The following is a 21,274-nucleotide window of genomic DNA, read 5'->3' on the forward strand; positions in this document are numbered from 1 at the left end:
AATCAAAATGGCGGAAAGCTGTTGCTATGACGATTACGTAGTTTTGGATTGTGTCTATTGGTGGTATGGAGGTGACTAACTCTTGCTTTTGTGTACCGATATATCAATATCATGCATGTATGGCCTGCAAACGCCACTGCAAAGGTTACTAACACTGATAGAAGCATTAATAAACATACTAGAAATGGTGTAGCACTCGAGGTAGCACTGTAAACACAAGTTAGCAAAACAACAAAAACTTACTCGAGCGGCGATTATCAGTGTACCTCGCACTGCACCAACACTTCCAATGAGCTTGTACTCTGAGAGTCCTGTCTTAACTCAGTTCCTGGAATTGAGTTTTTTTGCCAGTGCTAAACTTGACGCACCCACCAGAAGTGGCGCGTAATTAGGCTGGACATGTATTGAATTATTTTCCTGTATCAATTCAAGACAAGAATAACAAGGCTACGGGCAGTTCCTGTGGAGTTTTTCTGTTTCAAGGCCTTCAGCTGATCATAAGAAAGTTGAGTTTACATCGTCTAGGCTATACGAGAATGATTACCAAGGGCCGTAGCTACAAATTTTGAACAAATAGGTGAGGCAATTTTGCAATGATTCGGAAAATTGAATGCCTAATGTGTCACTACAACACCCAACCTATATGGGTGAGCACCCCCTAAGGGCGTTTTTTACCCATACACCTTAGCTTGCAACCAGTTAATTCCTGAATTAGGCCACTCCAAATAAATTTCCTGTTTCCCGTCCTGACCTCAGGCATATTTGCATGCGGACGGGCGGGCGGTCCATTTCCATTATTTCATTATGAGATTGGCAGCTATTCAAGCCACTATTTGCCTGGCACAGCTATAAAAAGCTGCACAAAAGCGTGTTCCTTCCTTTTCAAGTTGTAAAAATAACACAAACATAAAGTTTGTACTGACTTGATAGTACTGCTGACACGTGAGCCGACACTGTTTCAAGATAGCTTTTACTAAGCCTGTCAGTATGCAAGAATGACCGGAAAATAATGGAATATTTAGAGCTGACAGTAACCAGATGCGGGCGGTGGACGGGAAACAGGAAATTTATTTGGAGTGGCCTTAGCACTTAAGGAGATGCTTTAAACATGTAGGCGAACACCCCAAAAAGTACTGACCCCACACTCGATATTTAATAGTGTGGCTATGGACACACTCTAGTTACAACACCGGTGATTAGTTACAGCACCACCTTTCTAGTCTAGCATAGCCGACCCGTGCGCGTAGAGCGAGGGTCTGGTGACAGCCGCATTCAGTACCTGTGCAGATGGAATGCAATTAAATTTGAAAATACGTGCGAAACACTGGACAATTTCTGGTAACATAACGCGACAGCTACTGTACTTGCACTTGAATGACATTATATTTCCTCTACAAACCCTTACATTTGTGCTGGTTGTGGAAAAGACATAAAAAGCTCACCATAATCAGTGGGCAAATTGAGAATGACATAATAGAATGTTGTTAATTGGTCACTAAGAGATTTGATTGGACGCACCAGTTTTTTGTAAGGCTGGCACAGGTACTGAATGCGGCTGTCACCAGACCCTCGTGCTACGCGCACGGGTCGGATACGCCAGACTACCACCTTTCTTTAACACCCATGGAGAGCTGTTTTTAAACATGCAACCGGACACCCCAAAAGTAGTTGTGATGACACCTAAATTTCAACAGTGTACACATAATTTATGTTTTTTATGCATGTAGCTCAGACTTTAACTCTGGCTCAGAAGTATAAGCATCAGTGCTTGTAGCAGACTATTGGTTTTATTGTTATTAAGTCTACTAGTGGGGCACTGGAGAGTTTGTACAGAAGGCAGAGCCTGTATAAGGTGCTTACCACTAGCCCAGGGTACCTAAGCGAAAGTCATTGAGTTTAGTATCATCCTAAAGTAAAGCAGGACAAATGCTGAAAAAAGCCAACCCCAGCGTGACTTCAATCTGCAAGCCACTCAGATACCGGCCAAGCACCACACTCAGTGGTCAAACCAGGGGTGACATGAGTAGATTATATTAATCTCCACAAATGCAGAATAGCAATCTTTTGGTTGTAGTTATTAACTCAACATTGGTCCTTGCTGTGGTTAGCTAACACACACACACACACACACACAACACACACAACACACACAACGCACACAACACACACACAACACACACAACACACACACACACACACACACACAAACAAATAAGTAAATGTTCAAAAATTTTAACCAATTGTCGTAGTTATGAAGCAGTGATCTGCTCTGGATGGCATGAATGGCTCCATGCAGGAGTTTGATAACTGGTTTCCAGTCCAAGAATTTGCATGGTGCATGGAAGGGTTATACAGAGCATGTTGGTTTAAATTATGTACAAAATACCAATGTGATCACATCACAGTTTATCAAGACACACGATAGTGTCGTGCGGCCCAAGAAGCCGGCGCGCCACACCGTGAGTATATTGACAGGAAGAAAGATAACGTCATTTTCACACAATTGTATCTCGGTGATATCTTATCCGATTGGAACCAAATTTGCTGCAGAGTTGCCCGCCAGCTAGGGGAGTCTACATTCCAAATTTGATGGAAATCACTCAAGCCATTTCCGAGATACGAGTGGCCAAAGTTTCGTTTTTTTCCTTCATTTTTTTTTTCTTCTTCGTCTTTTTGCACACTTGCAAAAATTGCTATAAAACGCAAACGCGTGCTCCGATCGCCTTGAAATTTGGCACACAGAAGGGGAGTACAAAGGCAAATCCTAGCATCAAATTTGGTGCAAATCTGATGAATGATTCAGGAGTTATGACCGATTATTCGCGTAAAGCAAGATCGATTTGTTGTCACGCTTACAGGGTAAACCACTTCATGGAATGAGTTGAAAATTGCTATGTAGATGGAGTAACCATCGTAGGAGTGCCTTTTGGTGGTTTGAAAGGAATCGAGATAAAGACCACGGAGATATTACACAAAACCCAACCTGTGTCACAATTACGCGATCGATTTTTAGGAATAAAAAAGTATTAGTTTTCACGCCTACTAGGCAAACCGCTTAGAGCAATGAGCTGAAAATCGGTGTATAGCTGGAATAATCTTCATTGAAAGTCCTTGCAGTAGTATAGAAGAATTGAATTACAAACCACTGAGTTATGATTCGAAAGCCAACTCCGTGTAGCAAATGCGAGATCGAGATACTCTAATAGAACAGTCACCCTAATAGAGCATTCAGCTAATTTATTTACTCCATTATAGAATTCTATTACATTACGGGTTATTCTGTAGGGAGTTCAGCTGCAAACAGTTAATCTTATAGACAGTTCAGCAAGAATCAAGTCACCCTATAGAGAGTTCAGCTACAAATATATCGCTGTAGTGATTCAGAACATTACAAGTCACACTGAAGTGAGTTCAGCTATAAACAAGTCATGCACCCTGTAGAGAGTTCGGCTACACTCTCTGGAGAATTCAGCTACAACAAGTCACTGTGGAGAGAGTTCAGCTACAAAGAAACTACCCTGTAAAGTGTTCATCTATAAAAACAAGTTACCCTATAGAGATCACCTGCAAACAAGTAAACCTAAGAAAGTTCAGCTACAGACAAGTCACTTTATAGTTTACACAGTGTTCAGCTACAAGTAAGTCACTCTGTAGAGAATTCAGCTGCAAGTAAGTCACTCTGTAGAGAATTCAGTTACCAACAAATCACTCTGTAAAGAATTTTGCTACAAACAAGTCACTATGTAGAGAGTTCAGCAACCAAAATACTACTCTGTAAAGAGTTCAGCTATACAAACAAGTTACTCTGTAGGGAGATCAGCTAGAAACAAGAGAGAGTTCAGCTAGAAGAAGTCACCCTGTAGAGAACTCAGCTGCAAAGAAACCCTGTAGAGAGATCAACTACAATCAAATCACCCTGCAGAGCATTCAGCTATAAACAAATCACCCTGTAGAAAGTTCAGGTACAAACAAATCACCCTATATACAGTTCAGCTACAAAAAAAATCACTCTGTAGAGAGTTCAGCTACAAAGAAGTTATGCTACAGTGAGATCAGTTTGAAACAAGAGAATTCAGCTACAAACAAATTAACCTGTACAGAGTTCAACTATATATGAACAGATCATCCTGTAGATAGTTCAGCTAGATACAAGTCACTCTATAGAGAGATCAGCTAGAGGAAGTCACCTTGTAGAGAGATCAGCTAGAAAAAAGTTGCCTTGTAGAAAGTTCAGTAACAAAGAAACCATCCTGTAGAGAGTTCAGCTACAAACAAATCACCCTGTAGAGAGTTCAGCTGCAAACAAATCACCCTGTAGAGAGTTCAGCTACAAACAAATCAACCTGTAGAGAGATCAGCTCGAGGAAGTCACCTTGTAGAGGGATCAGCTAGAAACAAGTCACCTTGTAGAGAGTTCAGCTACAAAGAAACCATCCTGTAGAGAGCTCAGCTGCAAACAAATCACCCTGTAGAGAGTTCAGCTACAAAAAGATCACCCTGTTGAGAGATCAGCTAGAAGAGGTCACCGTGTAGAGAGTTCAGCTACAAAGAAACCATCATGTAGAGAGTTCAGTTGCAAACAAATTACCCTGTAGAGCGTTCAGCTATAAAAAGATCACCCTGTAGAGAGATCAGCTAGAAGAGGTCACCTTGTAGAGAGTCCAGCTACAAAGAAACCATCATGTAGAGAGTTCAGCTGCAAACAAATCACCTTGTAGAGAGTTCAGCTACAAAGAAACCATCATGTGGAGAGTTCAGCCTCAAACAAATCACCATGTAGAGAATTCAACTACAAACAAATCGCCCTGTAGAAGGATCAGCTAGAAGAGGTCACATTGTAGAGAGTTCAGCTACAAAGAAACCATCATGTAGAGAGTTCAGCTGCAAACAAATCACCTTGTAGAGAGTTCAGCTACAAAGAAACCATCATGTAGAGAGTTCAGCTACAAAGAAAGCACCATGTAGAGAGATTAGCTGCAAACAAATAACCTGTAGAGAGTTCAGCTAGAAACAAATCACCCTGTAGAGAGTTCAGCTAGAAGAGGTCACCTTGTAGATAGTTCAGCTACAAAAAACCGCCATGTAGAGAGTTCAGCCTCAAACAAATCACCGTGTAGAGAATTCAACTACAAACAAATCGCCATGTAGAGGGATCAGCTAGAAGAAGTTACCTTGTAGAGAGTTCAGCTACAAAGAAACCATCATGTAGAGAGTTCAGCTACAAAGAAACCACCATGTAGAGAGTTCATCTACAAAAAAGATCACCCTGTAGAAAGTTCAGCTAGAAGAAGTCACCTTGTAGAGAGTTCAGCTACAAAGAAACCATCATGTAGACTCTGAGAGTTAAGCTGCAAACAAATCACTCTGTAGAGAGTTCAGCTAGAAGAAGTCACCTTGTAGAGAGTTCAGCTACAAAGAAACCATCGTGTAGAGAGTTCAGCTACAAAGAAACCACCATGTAGAGAGTTTAGCTGCAAACAAATCACCTGTAGAGAGTTCATCTAGAAACAAATCACCCAGCTAGAAGAGGTCACCTTATAGATAGTTCAGCTACATTTCAAGTCACCCAGTAGAGAGATCAGCTGCAAAATAATATCCTGTGGGGAATAATGGGCATGTAATAAATATACATATATAATTTGTATAATTACTAATGTACCACTCTGCGTGGGCAGTTCAAAGGCACCGCCAGTGCCATAATTTGTATATTGCACTGTTGCAGACCGCAGCGAGTGCATTATAACTTATAACGCACTGATTGCGGTTTTGTAGACCACAACGAGTGCATTATAAGTTATAATGCACCGACCGCAGTGCAATATACAGATATTGCACTGGCTGCGGTTTTGTGCAGCATAGCACAAGTGCCGGTGGCGAAGACCACTACGACACCTCACCAAATAGGTGGAAAGACACTTCACAGATCACTCGAATTCTTTTATAGCCTGACATGTAAAGGTCGATTGTGGGCCATAACGTCACCAATACGTATAATGTTTACAAGCAGCCAATGGCGATCGAAAAAGCCAACGCAGGTGGCTACAACTCTAGTCTACATATATAAACGTACTTATACACCTTACTAGTCTGGTGCCATCTTAGCCCAGATTAAACTGTAGTCCACTTCGACAATGACTCAATAAAACAAATATATTCTAAATAATACTAACCTTTACGTTCGATTGTGGTAACCAGTTTTGTCATGCCACCAGATTCGAGTTTAGCCAGTGTAAATAGTAAGAATTAGACTAGTATCGTTTAGTAGTTAGGTTTTGTTTACTAAACCGTCTATTTAGCTGCTTTTTTTCGCTCGAGAGAATCACTATGGTGATTAGTCTGGTGCTTAGTCTATATGGCACGCTGGCATGCTGAGCACTACATGATGAGAGTCGAACAGCAAATGCAGGTTAGTGATATAATTATCCCATAGTGTACTAGCTTTCAATATCTCAGGTGGCTGCAGTACTGCAGGGGGAACGTCATCGCAACGTCTAGCTGGTTTGGTTACCCAAAATCGATGTTAGAAACCTTGCCTTTATAAGTGTTACAGCTGTCTTGTGAGACTCTCCCAACCTATTAGGTGAGTGGTACATAACAGTTATACAACGTGGCCGTTGTATAACTATATAATAAAATCAAAAATAATTGAAGTATAAAAAATCTTCTTTAAGTTCTTTTCTTCTTCCTGTGGTAAAGAAAAAAACACATGGGTTAAAAAAACCCCAAAGCCAGCCATTGGCCGGCTTTGCAGTATACAAATACAAAAAGAAGTGATATCTAATCAAAAACAGCCAAGCTGTAAAAAAAGGTGCGGCCCTCAAAAAGGCCATGGTGAAAAAAGATGTGAAATCCAAGGTGGCGGCCAAGAAATGGCTGTGATGGTAGGTTAATGGTAATAATTTTAATAGCGACAATTCAGGTGAATTTGATGCCAAGACCAAGTGGCACAAAATTCACCTGAATTGTCGTTATTAAAATTTTTACTATTAACCTACCATCACAGCCATTTCTTGGCCGCCACCTTGGATTTCACATCTTTTTTCACCATGGCCTTTTTGGGGGCCGCACCTTTTTTTACAGCTTGGCTGTTTTTGATTAGATATCACTTCTTTTTGTATTTGTATAATGCAAAGCCAGCCTATGGCTGGCTTTGGGGCTTTTTTAACCCATGTGTTTTTTTTTATTTACCACAGGAAGAAGAAAAGAACTTATAGAAGATTTTTAATACTTCAATTATTTTTGATTTTATTAGTAATTTTACAAATTATATACATATATTTATTACATGCCCATTATTTCCCACAGGATATTTTTTTAGCAGCTGATCTCTCTACTGGGTGACTTAAAATATAGCTGAACTATATACAGGATGGTTTCTTTGTAGCTGAACTCTCTACAAGATAAATTCTTCTAGCTGATTTCTCTACAGGGTGATTTGTTTCTAGCTGAACTCTCTACAGGTGATTTGTTTGCAGCTAAACTTTCTACATTCATGGTGGTTTCTTTGTAGCTGAACTCTCTACATGATGGTTTCCTTGTAGCTGAACTCTTTACAAGGTGACTTCTTCTAGCTGAACTCTCTACAGGGTGATTTGTTTCTAGCTGAACTCTCCACATGATGGTTTCTTTGTAGCTGAAATCTCTACAAGGTGACCTCTTCTAGCTGATCTCTCTACAGAGTGATTTGTTTCTAGCTGAACTCTCTACAGGTGATTTATTTGCAGCTAAACTCTTTACATGGTGCTTTCTTTGTAGCTGAACTCTCTACATGATGGTTTCTTTGTAGCTGAACTCTCTACAAAGTGACTTCTTCTAGCTGAACTCTCTACAGGTGATTTGTTTGCAGCTAAACTCTCTACATCCATGGTGGTTTCTTTGTAGCTGAACTCTCTACATGATGGTTTCTTTGTAGCCTAATTCTCTACAAGGTGACTTCTTCTAGCTGAACTCTCTACAGGGTGATTTATTTGTAGCTGAACTCTCCACCTGATGGTTTCTTTGTAGCTGAACTCTCTACATGGTGCTTTCTTTGCAGCTGAACTCTCTACATGATGGTTTCTTTGTAGCTGAACTCTCTACAAGGTGACCTCTTCTAGCTGATCTCTCTACAGGGTGATTTGTTTCTAGCTGAACTCTCTACAGGTTATTTGTTTGCAGCTAAACTCTCTACATGGTGCTTTCTTTGTAGCTGAACTCTCTACATAACGGTTTCTTTGTAGCTGAACTCTCTACAAGGTGACCTCTTCTAACTGATTTCTCTACAGGGTGATTTGTTTCTAGCTGAACTCTCTACAGGTTATTTGTTTGCAGCTAAACTCTCTACATCCATGGTGGTTTCTTTGTAACTGAACTCTCTACATGATGGTTTCTTTGTAGCTGAACTCTCTACAAGGTGACTTCTTCTAGCTGAACTCTCTACAGGGTGATTTCTTTGTAGCTGAACTCTCTACAAGGTAACTTCTTCTAGCTGATCCCAGCGATTTGTTTGTTGTTGAATTCTCTACACGGTAATTTGTACTCTCTACATGGCGGTTTCTTTGTAGCTGAACTCTCTACAAGGTGACCTCTTCTAGCTGATCTCTCTACAGGGTGATTTGTTTCTAGCTGAACTCTGTACAGGTGATTTGTTTGCAGCTAAACTCTCCACATGGTGCTTTCTTTGTAGCTGAACTCTCTACATGATGGTTTCTTTGTAGCTGAACTCTCTACAAGGTAACTTCTTCTAGCTGATCCCTCTACAGGGCGATTTGTTTGTTGTTGAATTCTCTACACGGTAATTTGTTTGAGGCTGGACTCTCTACATGGCAGTTTTTTTGTAGCTGAACTCTCTACAAGGTGACTTTTTCTAGCTGAACTCTATACAGAGTAATTTGTTTGCAGCTGAACTCTCTACATGATGGTTTCTTTGTAGCTGAACTCTCTATAAGGTGACCTCTTCTATAGCTGAACTCTTTACATGGTGTCTAGTTTCTAGCTGATCTCTCTATAGGGTGATTTGTTTGCAGCTGAAATCTCTACAGGGTGATTTGCTTGTAGCTGAACTCCTTACATTGTGTCTAATTTCTAGCTGATCTCCACAGTGTGATTTGCTTATAACTGATCTCTCTACAAGTTGATTGTTTGTAGCTGAACTCGCTATAAGGTGATTTGATCTCTCTGCAGATTGATTTGTTTGTAGCTGAACTCTCTAAAGGGTGATTTGCTTGTAGCTGAACTCCTTACATTGTGTCTAGTCTCTAGCTGATCTCTCTACAGGGTGATTTGTTTGTAGCTGATCTCTCTGCAAGTTGATTTATTTGTAGCTGAAGTCTTTACAGGGTGATTTGTTTCTAGCTGATCTCTCTACAGGGTGATTTTTTGTAGCTAATCTCTCTGCAAGTTGATTTGTTTGTAGTCGATCTCTCTACAGGGTAATCTGTTTGTAGCTGAACTGTCTATAAGGTGATTTGTTTGTAGCTGATCTATCTGCAGGTTGATTTGTTTTAGCTGAACTCTCTACAGGGTGATTTGTTTGTAGCTGATCTCTCTGCAGGTTGATTTGTTTCTAGCTGATCTCTCTACAAGTTGATTTGTTTGTTGCTGATCACTCTAAAGATTGATTTGTTTGTAGCTGAACTCTCTGCAAAGTGTTTTGTTTGTAGCTGATCTCTCTACAGGATAATTTGTTTGTAGTTGAACTCTCTGCACAGTGATTTGTGTGTAGCTGAATTCTCTAGAGAGTGATTTAATTGTAGGTGAACTCTCTACAGGGTGCATGACTTGTTTATAGCTGAACTCTCTACAAGTTGATTTGTTTGTTGCTTATCACTCTAAAGATTGATTTGTTTGTAGCTGAACTCTCTGCAAAGTGTTTTGTTTGTAACTGATCTCTCTACAGGATAATTTGTTTGTAGCTGAACTCTCTGCACAGTGACTTGTGTGTAGCTGAATTCTCTAGAGAGTGACTTAATTGTAGGTGAACTCTCTACAGGGTGCATGACTTGTTTATAGCTGAACTCTCTTTAGTGTGACTTGTAATGTTCTGAATCTCTACAGTGATATAATTGTAGCTTAATTCTCCACAGGGTGACTTGCTTCTTGCTTAACTGTCTATAAGATTAACTGTTTGCAGCTGAAGTCCCTACAGAATAACTTGTAATGTAATAGAATTCTATAATGGAGTAAATAAATTAGCTGAATGCTCTATTAGGGTGACTGTTCTATTAGAGTATCTCGATCTCGCATTTGCTACACAGAGTTGGCTTTCGAAACATAACTCAGTGGTTCGTAATCCAATTCTTCTATACTACTGCAAGGACTTTCTATGAAGATTATTTCAGCTATACACCAATTTTCAGCTTATTGCTCTTAGCGGTTTGCCTAGTAGGCGTAAAAACTAATACTTTTTTATTACTAAAAATCGATCGATCAGTGGTTTGTAAAAATAAATAAATAAATAAAAATCGATCGCGTAATTGTGACACAGGTTGGGTTTTGTGTCATATCTCCGTGGTCTTTATCTCGATTCCTTTCAAACTACCAAAAGGCACTCCTACGATGGTTACTCCATCTACATAGCAATTTTCAGCTCATTCCATGAAGCGGTTTACCCTGTAGGCGTGACAACAAATCGATCTTGTTTTACACGAATAATCGGTAATAACGCCTGAACCATTCATCGGATTTGCACCAAATTTGATGCTAGGATGCGCCTTTGGACTCCCTTTCTGTGTGCCAAATTTCAAGGCGATCGGAGCACGCGTTTGTGTTTTATAGCAATTTTTGCAAGTGTGCGAAAAGACGAAGAAGAAAAAAAACAAAGAAAAAAAAAAAAACTTTGGCCGCTCATATCTCGGAAATGGCTAGAGTGATTTCCTTCAAATTTGGAATGTAGACTCCCCTAGCTGGCGGGCAACTCTGCAGCAAATTTGGTTTCAGTCAGATAAGCTATCACCGAGATACGAAAGTGTGCAAATGACATTTTTTTTCTTCCTATCAATATACTCACGGTGTGGCGCGCCGGCTTCTTGGGCCGCACGACACACTATCGTGTGTCTTGATACACTTCACAAGCTTTTCATACAAGCACACTCTGCAAGAGCATAGGTTTAGCCTCCATTGGCCAATGTAAATTGGCAGCAACTTTCTCAAAGTGCAGGAAAAATTTATCCTACTTCCTGCTCTTGAAATGGAGGTACTAGACGAACCTGACGACCAACATCAAAGGACATATCCTTCTTTCAGTTACTGGTGATCTCTCCACTGGCTTAGCCTCAATTTCCTTCAGTTTAAGCTGCATTTGTAATTCCTTCTCCTTAATTCTTCTTTCCATAATGCTAGTTCTTTCTCCTTCAATTCCACTTCCATCTTTGCATTCATTTCCTTCTCCCTATTTTCTAGTTCTTTCATTTTAAGCTGGCATTCCTGTTCCCTCTCCTGTTCTCTCGCTTTATGTTCTAATTCAAGTCGTCTTAGTTCAAGTTCAGTAGCACGAATACCACCAGAAGCCTCCCCCTATGATTCTTCAGACATTAAATCTTCAAGTATTAGATTCAACAGTTAAGTGTAGATGTTCCACTAACTGCTTTAACTGAGCCTTAAGGGAATTTTAGTCTACTCTTAGTTGGGCTATTTGTAAATTCCTCACTATTGACCGTTATTCTAATTAACGCCCACCGATGATAGCGACAACTGAAGTACAAGTTCCACCGAAGCGAAGGGCTATGATAAAACAACAGAGAACAGACAGGTGGAACCTACTAAATATTTCACCTCTACAGGTACCTCTAACCGGCACCAGGGTAGTCTTCTTAGATTAACTCTTGCGTTCAATCAGCTTCTCTGTGCTCTCTTCTCTCTTTCTCTCCCGAACAAGCCCCCAATTTCTGTTATGAGTGACAGAAATACGCGTGGATCCTTTCAGCAACGTGACTAACTCGAAGAGGTGAATATGAGGTTACAACTACAGATTCTAATTATAGCACATCTAATTAATACATACACGCATGTGCATAACACTATCGTCTGCGCTCATTATGAGTCAAGCCATATAGTCGAGCGTTCTCTATCCATGATTAATCCGTTGTAGGCGCGCGCCCAACTATTAAATTACTTTATGCAATAAATTGCGAACGTTTTCTTGTGAATGATGAAAATATTAGGTCATTCACGAATATTTTCTTCCACGAATCATTCCCATTATATGGTACAATGCAATTTGTTCTTCAAAAATACAATTAACAAGAGAATCTATTTTCCTAAAGCTTAACATGTTTGTGTCCCTCCCCTTGCCAGCTTTTGGATCCGTCCCTACAGTATGACTACTGACACAACAATGATTTAGTAGACACTCTTCTGTAGGCTTGTTTATAATTTTGTAAAAACCATTTCTGTGATGATGGTTAATTGAAACATGTAACGCAATCTGTAAACATAGCGGATCACATGATATAGGAAGTGCGGAGAAGTGGAATGTATCGGCACAAAAACCATCTGGTATAGTATACGACCAGAAAGGTACTGTGATAGTGTTTATCAATGATCCCTCATGACTGGTAAATCAATAAACCACAGCAAAATGTAGTTTGGCGCCGCCCACCCCTTCGCAAAAAGTAAGGGTCTGGTAAAATACAGATACTAAATCATTTACACCACCCAGATTCGGCGGTAGTCGTGCCAAGACGTTCACACATAAATCGCCTTGGCAACGCAATGCGTTTGTTCGAATTGAAGGGCAATCACCTGACGTTACACGCAGTAGCTGTCTAACTGAATTACTTTAGAAATGATTTGGTATTTGTTTTCCCCAGACCCTTACATTTTGCGAAGGGGCGGGCGGCGCCAGACTAAGCAAAATGCCGCAAGCAACTTAGTCCTACGTATCGAATCCAGCACACCCACTAGTCTATAAACAGCTGGCTAGATCTTTCCGCTTACACCGCAAATGTTCAGTCTGGACCTGGCAAGCTACTATGCAAGCCCGGTCAGTGTGGCATTAGCCTGGCCTGCACTGTATATACCGGGATCAGTGAAATACGCTTCTGTTGTAATAAGTGATGACTTACGTATCAAATTAGTATACAAACAAAATAATTATGACCAACTTACGGTGATGAGACTCGGAAAAACCGGCCTGAAAAAACAACGGGGACAGTCACGAAGAACTTCTTAGAACAAAAAAAGACATGATAATCATGTGATTTCTGGCCCGCACAAATAGACGATATATGCATGGTCTATTTATTCAAAGAAAAATAATCAATTTGCAGTGATTAGCGGCGTGCCCGAGAATTTTTTAAGGTGGACGCGGGGGGTCCGCCGCGAAAGCGATCTTTTCATGAGGTCACGTGACTTGTGTGTAAGTACGCCATTCCACAGGTCAAGAACAGAAGAAAAGATGGAACAAGAAGTCTCTTCTCCGCAACTACAGATAGGCTTGCGCCAATTATGCCGGCATAATTTCGAGCATAATAGGCTAGCAAAAGCATCAAGCATTATGCCAGCATAATAGGATGATGTTCAATAATTTTAATTAAAATGCGCCATGCGTACACCAAAAATACTGCACAACATGAACACACTGCACATTATTACTGCATTTCATATCAAAAACCTTCTAGTGTTATTATTTTTACCGTTTCTTGACTGATTATTCACACTTTATGGAAATAAGATCTAGATACTCTAATCTAATCCAAAACAGCCAAGCTGTAAAAAAGAGTGCAGCCCTTAAAAGACTATGGTGAAAAAAGATGTGAAATCCAAGATGGCGGCCAAGAAATGGCTGTGATGGTAGGTTAATGGTAAAAAATTTAATAACTACAATTCAGGTGAATTTTGGTGCCGTTTGGTCTTGGCACAAATTCACCTGAATTGTTGTTATAAAATTTTTTACCACTAACCTACCATCACAGCCTTTTCTTGGCCACCACCTTGGATTTCACATCTTTTTTCACCATAGCCTCTTTGAGAGCCGTACTCTTTTTTTTACAGCTTGGCTGTTTTGGATTAGATTTCACTTCTTTTTGTATTTGTATACCCCAAAGCCGGCCTATGGCCGGATTTGGGACTTTTTAACCTATCTGTTTTTTTCTTTACCACAGGAAGAAGAAAAGATGAAGCAGATGTACTTTAAATAATATTATTTCTGATTTTATCAGTTAATGTACAAATTATATATAAAATACATAATTTATTACTGAACTCTCCATGATGGTTTCTTTGTAACTGAACACTCTACAAGGTGACTTCTTCTAGCTGCCCTCTCTACAGGGTGAATTGTTTGTAGCTGAACGATCTACAAGGTAACTTCTTCTAGCTGATCTCTCTACAGGGTAATTTGTTTGTAGCTGAACTATTTACAAGGTAACTTCTTCTAGCTGATCTCTCTACAGGGTAATTTGCTTGTAGCTGAATTCTGTTTAGGTGATTTGTTTGCAGCTGAGCTCTTTACAGAATGGTTTCTTTGTAGCTGAACTATCTACAACGTAACTTCTTCTAACTGATCTTTCTACAGGGCAATTTGTTTGTGGCTAAATTTTCTACAGGGTGATTTCTTTGCAGCTAAACTCTCTTTTCTTTGTAGCTGAACTCTCTACAAGGTAATTTCTTCTAGCTGATCTCTCGACAGTGTGATTTGTTTGTAGCTGAATTCTGTACAGATGATTTGTTTGCAGCTGAACTCTCTACATGATGGTTTCTTTGTAGCTGAACTCTCTACAAGGTAACTTCTTCTAGCTGAACTCTCTACATGGTGGTTTCTTTGTAGCTGAACTCTCTATGAGGTGACTTCTCCTAGCTGATCTTTCTACAGGGTGATTTGTTTCCAGTAGGCACCAGCCTATTATGCTTTAATTTTGGCTATTATGCTATGCTGCAGTGCTCAAAAGTTTTGCCTGTTATGCTCATAATTATGCTCAAACTTTTTGCTACAGTTCCCATGCTTTGTTACTTTCTACTGCTTGGATGATAAACTTTGGCTTATGAACAACTGAAATGTACTCGTTGTGCATTAATAATTTAACTACATTGTAAACTATAATAACAATCATGTCAAATAACTACTTAATGCCATATCAGTGGCACTGATTGTTCTGCTATTGTAAGTCAACCTTTTTCTGTGGCACGCATTTTTGCTTACAGTATGACAATTATTCTTCCTATTATGTTAGTATTATATGCTTGATGCTTTCAGGCACCTATTATGCTCAAAATTATGCCAGCATATGCCAGCATAATAGGCTTGTGCCTAGGCACCAGCCTATTATGCTTTTAATTTTGCCTATTATGCTATGCTGCAGTGCTCAATAATTTTGCCTATTATGCCCAAATTATGCTCAAATTTTTTGCCACAGTTCCCATGTTTTGTTACTTTCAAATAGATAATGATAAACTTTGACTTTTGAACAACTGATGAAATGTAAAAAGCACTCATTGTGCATTAAGAATGTGGCTACATTGTAAACTATAATAACAGTCATGTCAAATAACACCATATCAGTGGCATCGACTGTTCTATTATTGTAAGTCAACCTTTGTCTATAGCATGCATTTTTGCTTACAGGATGACAATTATTCTGCCTATTATGCTAGCATTATGCTTGCTACTTTCAGGCACCTATAATGCTCAAAATTATGCCAGCATAATAGGCTGGTGCCTACTGGTGCCTATTTGTTTGTAGCTGCAGGGTGATTTGTTTGCAGCTAAACTCTCTACATGGTGGTTTCTTTGTAGCTGAACTCTCTACAAGGTGAATTCTTCTAGATGATCTCTCTACAGGGTGATTTGTTTGTAGCTGAATTCTGTATAGGTGATTTGTTTGCAGCTTAGCTCTTTACAGAATGGTTTTTTTGTAGCTGAACTCTCTACAAGGTAACTTCTTCTAGCTGATGTCTCTACAGGATCACTAGTTTGTAGTTGAATTCTCTACATGGTGGTTTCTTTGAAACTGAACTCTCTACAAGGTATATAACTTCTTCTATAGCTGATCTTTCTACAGGGTGATTTGTTTGTAGCTGAATTCTGTACAGGTGATTTGTTTGCAGCTGAGCTCTTTACAGAATGGTTTCTTTGTAGCTGAATACTCTACAAGGTAACCTCTAGCTGATGTCTCTACAAGGTTACTAGTTTGTAGCTGAACTCTCTACATGATGGTTTCTTTGTAGCTGAACTCTCTACAAGTTAACTTCTTCTAGTTGATCTCTCTACAGGGTGATTTGTTTGTAGCTGAACTATCTACAAGATAACTTCTTCTAGATGATCTCTCTACATGGTGATTTGTTTGCAGCTGAGCTCTTTACAGAATGGTTTCTTTGTAGCTGAACTCGCTACAAGGTAACTTCTTCTAGCTGATGTTTCTACAAGGTCACTAGTTTGTAGCTGAACTCACTACATGGTGGTTTCTTTGTAACTGAACTCTCTACAAGGTGGCTTCTTCTAGCTGATCTTTCTACAGGGTGATTTGTTTGTAGCTGAACTCTCTACAAGGAAACTTCTTCTAGCTGATCTCTCTACAGGGAGATTTGTTTGTAGCTGAACTCTCTACAGGTGATTTGTTTGCAGTTGAACTCTCTACATGATGGTTTCTTTGTAGCTGAACTCTCTACAAGGTAATTTCTTCTAGCTGCTCTCTCTACAGGGCGATTTGTTTGTAGCTGAACTCTCTACATGATGGTTTCTTTGTAGCTGAACTCTCTGCAAGGTAACTTTTTGTAGCTGATCTCTCTACAGGGCGATTTGTTTGTAGCTGAACTCTCTACATGGTGGTTTCTTTGTAACTGAACTCTACAAGGTGATTTCTTCTAGCTGAACTATATGTATCTCTTTCCATAGGAGCATGAAGAACTCCCTACAAGGTAACTTCTTCTATAGCTGATCGCTCTACAGGGTGAATTGTTTGTAACTGATCTCTATACAGGTTACTTGTTTCTAGCTGATCTCTAGAATTCTTTTAAGGTTGACTGCTCTATTAGGATGACTGTTCTATTAGAGTATCTCGATCTCGCACTTGCTGCACCAAGTTGAATTTCTTGTTATAACTACGTGGGTTTAAGTCTGATTCTTCTAAACTATTGAAGAGCCTTTCTAGAATGATTACTCCATCTATACAGCGATTTTCAAAGCATTACCCCAAGCGGTTTATCTGGTAGGCGTAGCAAGCAGTCGCTTTTTATTAGCTAATCTCGATTGCGTAATTGTTACACACTGTTGGTTTTTTCGTTGTATATTCCTGGTTATTAGCTCGATTTCTTTCAAACCACAAAAGGTTTGAGGTTCAATAGTTAACCTATTCACCCACCGATTTTCAGCTTTTCCCATACGCGGTTTACCCTGTAGGCGTGACAACATATTGGTGTTACTTTTCGTGAATAATAGCTCATAACTCTTTCCCTGTTTATCGTATTCCAGCCAAAGTTGGTACCGAGATGCGCCTTTATGCCCCCCTTCGTGTGCCAAATTTCAAGGCAATCGGCTATGGCGTTCGCGTTTCATAGCAGTTTTTGTAAGTGTGCGAAAAGAGCTAGGAAGAAAAATAAGAAGAAAAAACCAAGAAACTAAGCCAATTTTTGAAGTCGCATATCTCTGGGCGATTTGAAGAAGTGATTTCGCTCAAATTTGGAATGTGGAGTGTTGAAGTTGGAGGGCGTGTCCACAGCAAAAATCGTCTTGTTTCATCAATAGCACAGAGCTATGGAGCTGCGAAAATTGCGTTTTTATCAGTTCTTCCTGTCAATATACTCAGGGGTGTTGCGCGCCGGCTTCTTGGGCCGCACGACACACTACCGTGTGTCTTGATAGAGCAGTCACTTACTCTAATACAGCAGTCAGGAAATGCACATAATACTCTAATAAAACAGTCAGCGCTCGAGCATAATCTAGATTTTGAGAGCAAAATTTTGAGCATAATAGGCAACTGACTTTCAAAGCATAATTGGCTCAAGCCTAACTACAGATTCAATTCAATTCAATTATTAGCTTTATAGTGCAATGTTACAGGCGTACATGGTTGTACAACAATAAAAGTGAGTTTGTATACAATTGCACTATAAAAGGTAATCTGGTAAGTACCAGATCCCATAACTTAAATTAAGTACTTATCATTACTTATATAATTACAATTAGCTGCTAAATATATCAAAGTTAGGTGGCTTGGGATGTTTGGAGCAGATGCTACAAGGACATGTAAAATGGAAACTATGCTGGTTGTCTGGATCGAAGTTTCTTATAAAATGCTGCCATAGGATTTTAGTTAGTTGAAATTTAATGGTAACAAAGGGTTGAGTTAGGTCAATTACTGGTAAGCTGTTGAAGGTTCGAGGAAGTCTGTTGAAGCATAGACTATGGTTGAAGTAGAAGTTTCTTTGTTGATTAGATGATGTAAAAACATGTTCAAGTTTGTTACTGGAAGAAGACCTAGTAGAATGATGACAGAATTTGATGAAGGTCTGGATGTTGAAATGATCAGATGGATTTTGAATTGATTTTATGAAAAACAGAATGTCACACTGGTCATAAGTATACATTAATGGTAGTAGGTTGAGCTTGATAAGGCGAGTTTTATAATCAGAAACATAATCGTCGAGGATGTATTTGGTAGCTCGGCGCTGTATTCTTTCAAGAGCAGAGATATCTTGGATAAGGTAGGGATGCCACAATGGGGAACAATACAGGAGCTGAGACCTTACTAGTGCTATGTACAGAGTTCTTTTAGTTGTAGTGTTAATAGAATGGCTGAATGTACGTCTAAGCAATCCTAGGGTTCGATAAGCTTTGGATGAAATGTGGTGATAGTGGTTTCTCCAGGACAGGTCAGTAGATAGAATGATACCAAGGTCACGATGGGTGTTACTAGATATTATTGAGGAATCGTCAATGTTGTAAGAAGTTGGGAACTTTGTATTAAAGGAGAGGTGAATAAATTTCTTAGTGTTAAAAGATAGGTTTGAGTCTTGAGACCAGTCAAATAAGGAGTTGAGGTCATCCTGGAGTTTGATGGAATCAAGTAGTTCAAAAATGAGTTTGTAACATTTAGTGTCGTCTGCAAAAGATAAAGCATTGGAGTGATGAATGGATAGATACAAATCGTTGATGAAAACTAAGAACAAAAGTGGGCCAAGGATGCTCCCCTGGGGCACACCTGATAAAACTGGAAGTAGAGTTGAGTAGGAACCATTGAGTCGTACAGATTGGTATCTATTATAGAGATATGATTTGAACCACCACCACAGGTTTCCAGTAATGCCAATTTGCCACAATTTTAAGAGTAGTTCATTGTGAGGAACTCGGTCGAAAGCTTTGGAAAAATCTAAATAGATTACGTCTGTTTGGGTTTTGTGCTCATAAATATCTTTGAGGAAGATTAGAAGTTGTTGCAAAGTTGAGCGCCTTTTCATGAATCCAAATTGTGAGGTAGAGATACGACTAGAAATAGATTTTGTAACTTTTTCATGAATAATATGTTCGAGTACCTTGGACACAATGCAGAGTAGGGATATAGGTCTATAATTAGTAACACAATTTTTGTTGCCAGCTTTGAAAATAGGGGTGATGCAGTGTATCTGCCATTCGGAAGGAAGACAACAATGGTAAATGGCATATGAAAATAAATAGTGTAAAGGTTTGGTTAAAACAATGGCACAGTTTTTTAGGACAGCTGGACTAATTCCATCAATACCAGTCGTCTTTGAAGAGATAGTAAAGCAGTGTGGACTTCATCTTCAGTGATATTGATGGAGTCAATGGTAGAATTTGTAGAAGGCATGTCCTCAAATAGAGGTAAGGAGTAGGTACTCTGAGAGAACACAGAGTAGAAGTACCTGTTGAACAAAGTAGCTTTATCAATGTCATGGGTGGCAGAACTATCATTAAAGAAGACTGTAGCAGGGATAGAAGCAGATTTAGTGATGTTTCTTACATGCTGATATATTTTTGAGTCATTACTGAAGGCAAAATTGTGGACTAGATTTGCTTCAAAGTTGGCCTTGGCTTGTTGGATGCTGTTTTGGAGGTTATCTTCTGCTGTTTTTATACAATTCAAATTGTGATCAGTAGGATGAGATTTGTATTTCTTTCGTAGAGTCCGAAGACACTTAATCTGATGGCGTATATTTGAAGTGTACCATTTAGGAAACTGAGAAGAGCTGGTTCTAATTTTAGGAATAAACAGGTCCATTCCCCTAGTGATATTGTTCTTGATAAAGAGCCAGATAGAGTCTATGTCAGATAGCTGTTCACAGGTAGTATAGTCAATATGAGATAGATAATTGATGAGGCCAGGATAATTGGCTTTAGAGTAATCAAAGATAACTGGTGGAGTGTGTGAGGGTATATGGTCTGCATGTGACTTAATACTTAAAGTGACAATAAAGTGATCAGATGATATCGGTTGGTAATGGGGATGAATAGATATGTTGTACACAATATCTTCATTGTTAGTGATTATTAAGTCCAGAGTATTTCCTTGATTGTGGGTTGGCTCATCAACCAGTTGAAAGAGGTTTAGCTGAAACAGTAAGTCACAACATTTGTTAGATTTTGGTGAGGAACCACTATAAGTGGCCCAGTTGACATCAGGGAGATTGAAGTCTCCCAAGAGAATAATTGGACTTGATTCGTTGACTAGGTTGGTAAGGTAACTATGCAGCAATTCATGGTAAGTATCAGAAGAGTTTGGAGGAATGTAAACAACACTGATTATAAATGGATTTGATGTAGAGATGAGAACAGTTAGGATTTCAACATGAGGTGGGGATGACAATTGACTACTAGTGATGTTATCGTAGATAGTTGAAGGTAAAGTCGTTTATCCTGTTTGGGTGTATGCATACCACAGTGTACAAGTTGACAGTGTATCATGGCTAAGCCTCCTTAAATACAGTATCTTGTGTACCACTGTATTGTTATTGTGTTACAGTATCTTGTTACTTTTGTTGTTGTTTTTACTCCACAAGAAGAAATGAAATTGTTCTAGTGAATCCCTTGACAAGACCCAACATATATTTAATGTATGTAGATCACACAATCTCCTCACACTGAAGCTTACATCCACACTGACTGTATTTTATACCCCACCTCCCAGTAGTCTCTAAGATGCATATATAGGCTTGTATGTGGGAAAGTGATGTCTGTGGTTGCTAAGGGACTGGCTCACTCAATTCCACAAAATTGTGTACGAGAGGCCCAATATTCATAAGCCTATTTCAACCATATATTGGCTACTATACTACTGTACTTTTTTACTTTCCCATAATATGTGGCTACCTTAATTAAATAATTTCTATAATTATATTTGTAATA

General features: G+C 39.3%; 1 protein-coding gene across 1 annotated transcript in view; it reads right to left on the bottom strand.

The window, feature by feature from the left end:
• LOC136264089 (uncharacterized) overlaps positions 1 to 13,204 on the bottom strand; it is a 103,131-nt gene extending 89,927 nt beyond the window's left edge. Inside the window, exon 1 of the mRNA XM_066058780.1 lies at positions 13,087 to 13,204. The gene's annotated coding sequence lies outside the window, so the exon portion shown is untranslated. The remainder of the gene's footprint in view (positions 1 to 13,086) is intronic.
• Positions 13,205 to 21,274: the final 8,070 nt, after the last annotated feature.

Source organism: Dysidea avara, chromosome 8 (assembly GCF_963678975.1).
Source record: "Dysidea avara chromosome 8, odDysAvar1.4, whole genome shotgun sequence".
Classification (NCBI taxonomy): Eukaryota; Metazoa; Porifera; class Demospongiae; order Dictyoceratida; family Dysideidae; genus Dysidea; species Dysidea avara.